Consider the following 12,437-nt stretch of genomic DNA (forward strand, 5'->3'; position numbering starts at 1 on the left):
AAGAATTGTCAACAGCAAACTATTATTTTTAGCTAATTAATAATCTAGGGGATCAAAGCAATTTTTTTAAAGCATTCACTAAAACAGATTATTTACAGCAGGTGAAATGCTTCACTAATATGGAAGGACTAGTGGAAATACATATGAATATTCAGTGTTCATGAACTTTTCTCATCAGTTCTTCCATGTATTAGGTAAAATTTGTCCCTGATCTGCAGAATCTATAAGGAAATTATATTAGAGAAATGCAACTCTTTCAGTATTTTCAAAAAAAAAAAAGTATAAAAACAATATCAGTACTTTGAGGATAACTCTTGGATTACCATCTATCAGGTAAAAATAAAATAAAGAAAAAGGAGAAGAGATTTGAACTGATGTATTCTCTAAAAGATAGCCTGCTCTATGAACAATGATGTTCAATACAATTTTTTTAGGAAGGATCTGATAATATTTTTTAATGAAAGTTATATTTCTCTAGGAATGTAATTAAGTCTATTCATTCATCTATTTATTCTATAATCATTTTAGTTAGTGACTACTATATACCAGGCACTGATTCTCATCTTCCCTTTTATCTCCAATGTGACTGACACGGCTTTTTCATTATGCATTTTTAATTATAGTCCAATAATGTTAGCTATCCCTATTTAGTAAATGAATAAATACTTCACTCCTAAATATGTAAAACAATTTTTCATGGGAACATCAGAAGGCAAGGTTAGATGTCTTGCTTCTAATCAATTCTACACATTGACATTTTCTTTTCAATGACTGTTAAAGTCACCTCCTGGCCAAGATTTGCTACAGTTTATATAGACATATATCACCAAAAGGATATACACTCAAAAAACAAGAGATACTTTGAACCTGGAGCCTTCTCAGCCATAAACAGAGGATTTTAATGGTGAGTCAGTGAATTTATCACCACTGGACTCACCCAACTGGCCCAGAAGATCTGCAGAGAGAAAATGCTTATCAATATCCAAACAAATCCATTGGCTGCTTGCAGAAAACTCGGGAGAAGAGTTGAAGTTTTAGTATTTATATAAGCTCTTCACCACTGGGCAAAAGAGGGATTTATTAAATGTTATGGAAAACAATGGATGCACTTTGGAATTAGACAGGACTTGGAAATTAGACAGGAGGTGTGGGGGGAGAGGCAGCGCCTGCAGCTACAATGTGACCACTCTTGGTGGATTTGTGTGGGTGTGGGTGTGGAAAGTGTTCAGAAATGCCATAAACGCAATCAGAGACGGAACATCTCTGCATTCCGCCACTCCCAGAGGACACATCCATCATTTTCTTCTGAAAAATCTATCTCTTGATCTAAATCTGATGTGGAATCCTTTCCTTTATCTGTGTGAAAAAACTGTAAGCACATGTTTTCATTAACCACAAAAATTCTGCTAAAAAAAAATTGAAAGGGCTGATCTAAACCCTCAGGGCAATAGAATCCTGAAGATAAGACAAGAAGGGTGTGCTTAGATCCAATTTAGGGAGGCTCAGAATTAGAGCCTCTGCTGGGAAGTTATTTGGAGACTCAAACAATTCAGACTTACTTGTGAACTTGTAAATCCAATCACATATTTAATTCTAGATTTTGTTGAATTCACTTGATGCCCAGAATGGGTATTGTTCATGAGATAGCCTCATTTATGTAGATAAAGTACCACTGCCTGAAGATGGACTTGAGGTTAAATTTCCTAACATCAATATTGAACTTAAAAGAGATTCTGGCCAAGGAGGTGGGAGTTGGAAATCCTATGATGTTGGTAATAAATAAATGCAGGGCATTAAATCAAGTGTTTAGTCTATGTTTGTCAATTTTATCCTCACGACCACACTATAAGGTAAGTATATCTTCATTTACCAATAGGAAATTCAGTAAAGAAAGTAAATAACTTGCTCAAACCCATATAGTTTTTAAGGCCATAGCTGAGCCTGACTGCTTCACTCCAAAGCCACTGTCTAACCCATGACAACTGCAACATACATTCAGAACGTATGGTCTCACATATTGTGAGCATTATATATGGGTCAAAGGTAGCTAAAAAGGAGGGTGTGTGTGAAACTATGCATCTTTTGAACTAATATGCTTCTTCCCTTCCATCCTATAGACCTCAATATATTTTGCTATACATTTATATTCACTTATTCATTCCTTTTTTTTTTAATCTGGTTGCATCATTGTCTTTTTGGTGCATGGCTTCACTGCATGGGGGCCTATGCCCCTCTGCTCCATGCAAGTCTGGGACACCTTTTTTCTTTTATTACCAGGAGGCCCCGGGGATCAAATCCCAATCCTCCATGTGGTAAATGAGAGCTCACTTGCTTGAGCCACAGCCGTTCTCTATTCACTCTTTCATCAAGAGTTTGTTTTGTGCCAGTCATGGAGAGTGCAACTATAAATAAGATGCAGTCCCTGCTTTGAGAGATATAGCTCAAATGGAGAGCACAGCCATGGAAACAGATGAATTACAATTCATATCATTCAGAGATATGAATGAACAGCTAACAGTTGCAGCACCAAAGAGGCAGACCTGCATGGGGTGTCAGGAGACATTTGAGTCACGTGTTGAAGGAGTAAGAATTTTCCACATGAAAGATGGGAGAAAGGCTCTTCCAGGGAAAGAGAGCAATGTGTGCGAAGGTCTGACCTTGAAAGACTCTTCCCTGCCACAGCTGAAAGGAGATGAAACCAGAGAGTTAGGTTAGACCCAGAATGCCAAGCACCTTGTCTGCTATGCTAAAGAGATATGATTTCTACTGGCCACAGGAAACCGAGAGAGAACATTGAGGAGGGGGCTGACAATCATATCTTGTCTAAAAGATAGCTCTGGCAGCGATATAAAAAACAGAATAATGTGGACACTACAGATAAAGAAACTAGACAGGAACAAATTCTCTCTCTTTCTCTCTCTCTGTGATGCTTTGCATCTGCCATACTGTTAGTCAATTATAAACGAGTTCACATTTGAAAAAATAGTTACCATCCCTTTTAGTTACCATTCTAGTTATCTGTTTCCACTCCATTGATACTGCTTGAGTATGTGGCATCTGGCTTCATGATCAATCCCTTTTCTTGTCAGATCTCCAAGAGCCTCCAGTGACCAGTTGTCAAACGCAATATTCTTTTCCTAGACCTCATCCTACCTTCTCTCTTAGCAGAATTTGATGCTGTTGCCAGCATACTTTCTTGTCCTTCTTAATACCTGTTTGGCCGCTTCTGTTTCTTTTATTAATTTTTTGGCCTTTATCTTCCTGTCCCAAGATTCTTTATTCTTCGCTTTTACTTGCGCATGTGAGGTGATACCCAAATCCGTATTTCCAGCCCCGTGCTTTCACCAGTTTGCATTTTCTAATTGCCATCGCTTTTTCCACTCAGATATCCTATCATCATCATCAACAGAACATGCCTGCAGGTGATTTTATGCCTGCTAATCCCCCATAACGCTGGTATTCTTCCCTTGCCTCGACTCATGCCCTTGGCTGTGGCTGGACACCTTCCTTTTCATCATTGTTCTATAGAATTATTATTCATAATTGAATAATTGAAAAGAATCGACTTTTCAAAGGTAAGGCATTTTCATTTTCCTCTTCCATTCTCCCTGTTACTCTCACAGTTTAGGATCTTGACTTTTCATACTTGGACTATGGCAATGACCAATACAAAATTTCTTACCTCCAATCTAACAGTGGATCACCAATTTTAGATATGCCTCAAATCTGTCTAGTTATCTCCCTCTGCAGGATTGCTATCTTCACTCACACTAGTGAAATGGCTTTTTCCTTGGCTCTTATGTCCCCAGAACTGGGAACGTAGCTGGACTGAATTAACATTTGCTGAATGAATGAATACATGATTATTTGGGAAGAATAAGAGTGTATCAGTCGCATTAGCTTGAATAAGTTCAGTGAATTATTTTCTCCTAAAATCTCACTGGGACTAATTTTGATTAGATACTGAGGCTGGAAGACAATTTTTAGCCCATGGGGAGGCTAGCGAGGTTTAAATGTAAAATCACAACACCTTCTTTTCTTCCTTCTTCTTCATTGGTCCCTAAATTGTACGTCTTGGGGAAAATTAATTTCAAGTTCCCAGCAACTAACACAAAAAAATGCTGAAAGCATGATATCTCAATTTTTACAATGCCTATGCTATCCACAGAATCTTAAGATCACAGGAATTCAAAGAACCTTAAAAATCATGTATTGTTTTCTATGATCCCTGCAAAATGGTCATCTTATGTATATTGAAATTATTTCTAGTAGGATTTGGGAACTCCTACAACTATTCAGACAAACACAGGGAGTGTGCTACAGTAGAAAAGGCATGAGCTTTGGATAGATTTGAGTTTGGGTCACAGTATGAACTTAATAAAAGTATCAATAACATTGACAAATTTTTAAACAAAGCAACCATTTATTAAGCACTTACCAAATTCAAGATGCTATGCTAAGGATTTTGTATGCATTATTTCATTTAATCCACACAATCATCCTATGAGTTAGGTACCATTGTCAGGCCCATTCTAAATATGAGTAAACTAAGGCTTAGAGAGTTTAAGTAACCTGTTTTTTTTTTAAAGATTTTTGGAAACCACAGCAGGGGGGGTACTGGGTTCCTGGCCAGTGGTGCTCTGTCGTGGTCCCTAGGGGAGCAGCGACAGTCTCCCAGGTACAGCGGCGGGGACCGGGAGGGAGTGAGGATTCAACGGTGAGCCCCTGATGCTAATGACTATGCTTGTGAGCTGATAAACCTAAAATAAGAACAAGGCCTAGAGCAACATTGTGCCTGGGAATTTCCTCCTGTCAGCCTTCATGTTACTCAAATGTGGCCAGTCTCGAAGCCAAACTCAGCATGTAAATGCAATGCCTTCCCTCCAGCGTGGGACATGACACCCGGGGATGAGCCTCCCTGGCAACGAGGGACCACTATCAAATACCAACTGATGATGCAACTGGAAAAGGACTTTATACGGAAGGTTCAATGCGGATCAGCAGAATATCCATGTCTACATAAAATACCATGACTTTAAAATGCTGTTTGACCTAAAGTAAGGAGGAAATGGAAAGGAGAAATGAGTTTATATGGCTACGAGTTTCTAAAAAAGAGTCTGGAGGCTGGCAGAAGGATTGCCCTCATGCACAACTGAGCAGAGTCAGAGAGACAGATAAAGCAGATACAACCCCCAGATAATGGTTCCTTTGAAGGCTAAAGAGACCCATGAGAGTTATGGTCATGGCCGATGGGGTTAACTATCAGGGCAGATGGCCCCTCTTTGGAAATGGTGTGTATGTGTGATGAATCTGGACTCAGATGGGATCTCCCTTCATAAGTCTTTCATGCTAATGTGCCGGAGGTGCAGTTAACGTTGGGGTTTAAGATATATTTAGGGGATTTGAATCTCTGGACCGACAATGTGATAGCCAGGTCCTGAGCCTCAACAGACTCCAGCACCTACAATCTGATTTATTGGACTTACCACACTCAGCTAAGATGGAGTTGAAGAAGGACAATCACCACACCGTGGAGCCTAGAGTGATTACAACTGAAAATGGGAGGACTGCATCCAGCATCCATGTGGAATCTGAGCCTCCTCTTGACATAGAGGTGCAATGGACACAACCAATCCAATGTCCACATAGAAGAGGTGGCATGGAATTGGGAAAAGTGGACATGGTGGACGATGGGTATGGGGAAGGGCAGGAGGAGATGAGAGATGGAGGCGTCTTTGGGACATGGAGCTGCCCTGGATGGTGCCTCAGAGGTAATCACCGGACATTGTAAATCCTCATAGGGCCCACTGGATGGAATGGAGGAGAGTGGGGGCCATGATGTGGACCATTGTCTATAAGGTGCAGAGGTGCCCAAAGATGTACTTACCAAATCCAATGGATGTGTCATGATGATGGAAACGAGTGTTGTTGGGGGGGGAGAGGGGGGGTGGGGATGAATGGGACCTCACATATATATTTTTAATGTAACATTATTACAAAGTCAATAAAAAAAAATTAATTTAAAAAAAATAAATTAATTAATTAATTAATTAAAAAAAAAAAGATTTTTTTAAAAATTTCTCTTCCCCATCCCACCCCCATTGTCTGCTTTCTGTGTCCGTTTGCTGTGTTCTTCTGTGTCTGCTTGCATTTCTTGTCAGCAACACCAGGAATCTGTGTCTCTCTTTTTTTTTTTTTTTTTAACAGTTTTCACAAAACATATCTGTTTTATTAATGCATATTAATAAAGCATAAATCCAAAGTGTACAATCAATATTATTATTCACTGTAATCACAGACTTGTGTGCATGCATCACTTCAGGCCTTCACGGAGCACTCTCATTTTTCCAATAATAATAATAAACCAAAAATAAACAAACAGAATTCCTCTCCTCTCAATCTCTCTATTCTTCCAGTGCCCTACATAGCTGCAATTCTGTTTCCTTCTCTCTCTGTGTCTCTTTTTGTTGCATCGTCTTGCTACGTCAGCTCTGTGTGTGTGTGTGGTGCCACTCCTGGGCAGGCTGCACTTTTTTTGCTCAGGGTGGCTCTCCTTGCGGGGCATACTCCTTGAGTGTGAAGTTCACCTGTACCCATGCATGGCACAGCACTCCTTGAGCGCATCGGCACTGTGCATGGGCCAGCTCACCACACAGGTCAGGAGGCCCTGGGTTTTGAACCCTGGACCTCCTTTATGGTAGGAGGACACTCTATCAGTTGAGCCAAATCCACTTCCCTAAGTAACCTTTTTAATTCACGTAAACATTATGTAGCAAAGCTGAAATTCTACCCTGGGTCCAAAGCCATCTGTTCACCACCACTTTCTACTGCTTGTCTCTGGGAAGGAAAGTCTGGGAGCAAACCAGACCAAGCTCTGTGAGCTCTGAGGACTAGCCCCAGAGAGGGTTTAAAGAAGCTGTACTCAGAGCCCAGTATCTTGGTGCTTCTGTTAATGAAGGGACATTAATGTACCAGGCACCATGAGAAACTTCACATATGTGATTTCTAATCCAATGAGGTGAGTTTTATGATCCTCATAATTGAGGTAACTAAGGCATAAAGAGTAGGGAAGTATATGGATCAGAGGGCTCAAATCTATTAGCTGGTCCTGGGTTCACTGTGTTGTACACTCCTGTGCATGTCTTGTTGTTTTTTTTTAAGTTTTATTCTAGTAACAAATATACAACTTAATATTTCCCCTTTTAACCACATTCAAATATACAATTCACAAGTGTTAGTTACATTCACAATATTGTGCTACCATCACCACCATCCATTACCCAAATTATTCCATCATCCCAAAGGGAAACTGTACCAATGAAGCATTAACTCCCCAGTCCCTATATTCTAGTTTCAGACTCAATGAATTTTCTTATTTTAATAATTTCATATAATATTTGCCTTTTTGTGTCTTGTTTATTTCACTCAATATGATGTTTTCAGAGTTCATCCATGTTGCTGCATGTATCAATACTTCATTCCTTTTTATAGCTGAATAAAATTGCATTGTATGTATATACCACATTTTGTTCATTCATCTGTTGATTCCCTCTTTTAGCAATTGTGAATAATGCCTCTGTGAACATCAGTGTGCAAATATTTGTTTGAGTCCCTGCTTTCAAATCTTTTGGTATATACGTAGAAGCAATATTGCTGGGTCATCAGTAATGCTGTATATGTTTTTCCAGGGAATCACCAAATTGTTTTCAACAGGTGCACCATTTTACATTACCACCAGCAATAAATGAGTGTTCCTTTTTCTCCACATCTTTTCCAACACTTATGTGAAATGGTACCTCCTTGTATGCTTTCTTTGTATTTCCATAATGGCTCATGTTGTTAAGTATCTTTTCTTGTGCTTTTGGAAATTCAAGTCTTTTCCCCATTCTTTAATTGGGTTGTCTGTTTTTCATTGTTGAGTTGTAGGATTTCTTTATATATTCTGAATACTAAACCTTTATAGCATATATAGTTTCCAAATATTTTCTCCTATACTCTAAGCTGTCTTTTTACTTTCATGATGAAGTCCTTCAATGCAAAGTTGTTTTGGTTTTTTTTGGTATGTCTGTTTTTTCTTTGATTGTTCATAAATTTGGTATAAAATCTAAGAAATGATTGCCTAAGAAAGGTCCTGAAAATGCTTCCCCATGTTTTTGTCTAGGAGTTTTATAGTTCTGGTTCTTATATTTAAGTTTTTGATCCATTTTGAGATAATTTTTGTATATGGTGTGGAGTAGAGGTCCACCTTCATTCTTTTGCATATAGATATCCAGTTTTCCCAGCATTATTTATTAAGAGACTATTATTTCCCAATTGAGTCGACTTGGCACTTGTCAAAAATCAATTAGCCATGGGTGTGAAGATTTTTTCTAAATTCTCAATTTGATTCCATTACTCTATATGTCTGTCCTTGTGCCAGTACCATGCTTTTTTGCTTACTCTTGTTTTGTAATTAGTTTCCAAATGGGAAGCACAAATCCCCTGGCTCCATTCTTTTTCAAGTTGGCTTTAGCTGTAGGGGACCCCTTACCCTTCTGAATACATTTTATGATTGTCTTTTCCATTTCTTCAAAGAAGACCATTGGAATTTTGATTGGTATTGTGCTGAATCTGTAATCACTTTCAGTAGAATAGACATCTTAATATTCTAATTCATGTTGTGTGTATCATATGGTGTGTTCCTAAACTTTACACTGTAATTTTTTTTAAGGAAGAGAAGAAGAAAAATTCCTATAATTAAAACGTGATTGCAATCACGTTTATTGAAAAAAATCAATAAAAATGTAGGGGAACAATGAGAAGCCTCCCAAGAATAAAGCAAAGAGATAAAGAAGAGACAAACAGATTAAAAAAATAAAAATCTAAAGGACTAAATTTAAAGGACACCTAAATGACAGGGTTTCAGAGAAAAAACATGGAAAACTAAGGAGAAGGACTCATCAATGAAATAACAGAAGAATATTTCCCAGAACTGAAAAATGTAAGTGTGGTGGTTTGAAGCTAAATATATTCCAGAAAAGTATGTTCTGAAATTGAGTCCATTCCTGTGGGTGTAAACCAACTGTAGGTAGGATCTTTTGATGAGGCTACTCCAGGTTAGGTGTGACCCACCTCATTCAGGATGGGTTTTATAATCCTCTTACTGGAGTCCTTTATAAGAGAATGAAATTCAAAGAGAAAGCCACAGAAGAAAAAGCTGAAAACAACAAAACCCGGAAGAGAAGGAGAGACCTGCAGAAGCTACCATGTGCCTAGCCATGTGCCAGTGGAGTCAAAGATCAACAGCATTTAGTCTTGAGGAAGAAAGCACCACCTTGATGATCCATTTTTCAGCTTCAACTGTGGGCAAATAAATTCCCATTTTTTTAACCTGATCTATTTCCTGGTATTTGCTTTAAACAGTCAGGAAACTAAAATAATGAGTTTTGAGGATGAATTATATGTCCAATCCAATGGATGAAAAGAGACCCATACCAAGGCACATCACTGTAAAATTTAAAACACTGGAGATAGAGATGATTCCAAAAGTTTCCAGAGAGAAAAAAAAACAGATCATAAATGATCAAGAATCATAATGTCTTCAGACTTCAAAAACAATGCTAGAAGCATGAATTACTATCTTCAAAATTCTGAAAGAACATTATTTCTAACCTAGAGATCTATTTCCTGTCACACTATCAAGCAAGTATAAGGGTAATACAAAGACATTTTCAGACACAGAAGTGCTCAAAAATTCTTCCCATATGCCCTTTCTTAAGAAACTGCTGGAGAACGTGTACCGTTAAAACAAGAAACTAACCCAAGGAAGAAGAGAAAGATCTAATCCAGGAGAGAGGCAATGGGAATCCCCAGAATGCTAGCATTATATCAGATACAGAGGGCAATCAGTCCAGATTGAAAAGTAACTCAAGAGATAGCCAGACTGGGGACTGTCATCACCAAGTTTCCCACTGCCCCCACACCATCTTGCAACTTTCTTTTCTTATTCAACATTTTTACTTCAAAAACTATGCATATTCATATATGCAGATTTGGATCATTCATTTTATCTGCTAGGTAATTCCTGTGTGAATGTTCCACAATTTATTTCTTCTCCTTCTAATTATCCATTGGTTTCACTTTCTCACTATCATACACAATGCTTCAGTGGAATTTTATCAAGCCTCTGTTTGTTCATATGGGATTCATATTCTTGGATAAATAGAGAGAAGTGGAATTGCTGAGTTCTAAACAGGCACATCTTAGGCTTTATTAGTTGTTGCCAAATTGCCCTCCAAATTGGTTTGTGCCAATTTCTTCTTCTCCCATATTCTCATCAACTGCTGTTTTTGTCAGACTTTGTCTGTCAATCTGATAGAGGTGGATGATATCTCATGGTTATTTTACATTGAGTTGTATTTCCCAAAAAGGAGAAATTAAGCATCTTTTCATAATGTAAAGGCCATTAGCTTTTATTTTTTCTTTCTTCTGTGTCTTTCATCTTCACATCCTTTGCTCATTTTTCAGTTGGACTATTCATCTCCTTATTGACTTGTAGGAATCTTTGCAGAGTCCAAATACAACTCCTTTATCAATTATATACATTTCAAATTTTGTCTCCTAGACTATGGCTTGTCTTTGAAGTTTATTTACTTTTTCATACAGAAGTTATTAATTTTAATGTGAACCAATCATCATTCTTGTCCTTTAAGGCTTTTGCTTTTCATGCTGGTTTAAGAAATATCACTTAGGTTAGGTGTTTAGAACAGTGCATGATTAAAGTAAGTGCTATATAAGTGTTCGTTAAATAAATAAGACAACACTAATATTTGTCAGGAGGGGAGGCAAACTGTTGGCAGGGAAGGAGGAGTGACAGGAATAGAAGTTTTAGAAGCAAAAATTTGGTACAGGGCTTATTGCATAAATGTATTGCCTATAGGAAATGTCCCTTTGGACAAATCTGAGTAATCCCAAACCAAACCAATGAAATTCCTTAAGCTCAGGGCTGGAGTCTACAATTCAGTAACTATAAACAGGCCTGTGACACTTCTGTAACCCACAGAGAAACAGCTGGAATTTGTTGGTCGATGTTTCTACCGTAAACAGAATCACAGATTTAATATTTCCTGTAATTTCCTCAGAACTTATTTCCTCTTAGGAATTTATCTCTACATATTACTGATAAATTATGGTTAAAGTTATCTTCTCCCCCTCCCCCTAGTATTCACTAGCTCTCTCCTTTGTCAATTTACAGGCCACACAAAAGACGGAGTAAGAGTCCAGCCAGGGAATGCAGTCTCTGCCTTCTATCTCACGGTCACTGGGGACTTTCCATACATGTTCTCTCAAGCACTTTGAGACACTCGGCTGAGTAGCCAATGTGTCTTATGGCTCACACCAATTATCAGCACACTATCAACCCTGGTCCATCCAATTACGATTCACAGCTCAGGTATAAATGTTTATTACAGAAGTTAAATGACATGCAGGTCACATATTATAATGGTTTGGCCTGACGAAAATTGTTTGGCTGTCCATTAAGCAGCATCACAGCAAATGTCATATGGGACTATTGCCCCCATTGCCACAATTCAGAGATACTTCACACCAGGGACGGCTCATATGAAAAGTCTCAATCAGCCTCTCAAATCCAGATTTCTGAGTGAAGAACTACTTATAAAGCAATACATAATTACTGCAGATAAAATACTTACACATCAACAGGCATAAAAGACAAAAGAAAATCACCTGTAAGCTTACCACATAGAAATATTTCAGTTTATGTTCATCCTACAGCCTTTTTGTATGAAAGCATATTTAAAAACACTTAAATGGGATCTAACAGTTTTACAACTAGCATTTTAAATTTAGCAATCATATGTACATGTCAAGAAATAAGCATCTATTATGTCATTTTATGGTTAGAAAATATTCATTATAAGGATTTATCATGAATTACTTAAGCAGTTTCCTATTGTTGGATGTTTTATTTTCCTAAAGTTTGTGAATACTATTTCAATAAACATTCTTGAAGCTAAATCTCTGTTCTTATTTCCCTATGATTCATACCTAGAAATGGAAATCCTTTAAACACATATAATTTTAAACATATTTATATTCATTTATTCAATAAGTATTTTATTGAGCTTCTTCTAAATGTTTAAGAGCTTAGGTAGCTCTTAAGTTTTTATATTGCCAGCTCCTCAAGCCCAGTGGTGTCAGGTTCAGTAAATATTCTTTGTACAAATATTGAGTGAATAAGATTTTTTCCCTCTACCAATAGGATTAATTATTATAATAGATGTTCAATATTGTTTCCTGGGATAAATGAATTTATTCCTTTGAAATTTATATAAATATCATTTATACACATAGTTCTTGTATCTATATTCATAAGTATGATTGGTGTAAAATTTTGCTTTTGGCTGTTTTATTGTATATTTTGACAGTGTATGTCA

General features: G+C 37.5%; 1 protein-coding gene across 7 annotated transcripts in view; it reads right to left on the reverse strand.

Annotated features, from left to right (window-relative positions):
* SUGCT (succinyl-CoA:glutarate-CoA transferase) overlaps positions 1–12,437 on the reverse strand; it is an 808,774-nt gene that overhangs the window by 368,890 nt on the left and 427,447 nt on the right. The gene's annotated exons all lie outside the window — the stretch shown is intronic.

This window comes from Dasypus novemcinctus, chromosome 5 (assembly GCF_030445035.2).
Source record: "Dasypus novemcinctus isolate mDasNov1 chromosome 5, mDasNov1.1.hap2, whole genome shotgun sequence".
Taxonomy (NCBI): Eukaryota; Metazoa; Chordata; class Mammalia; order Cingulata; family Dasypodidae; genus Dasypus; species Dasypus novemcinctus.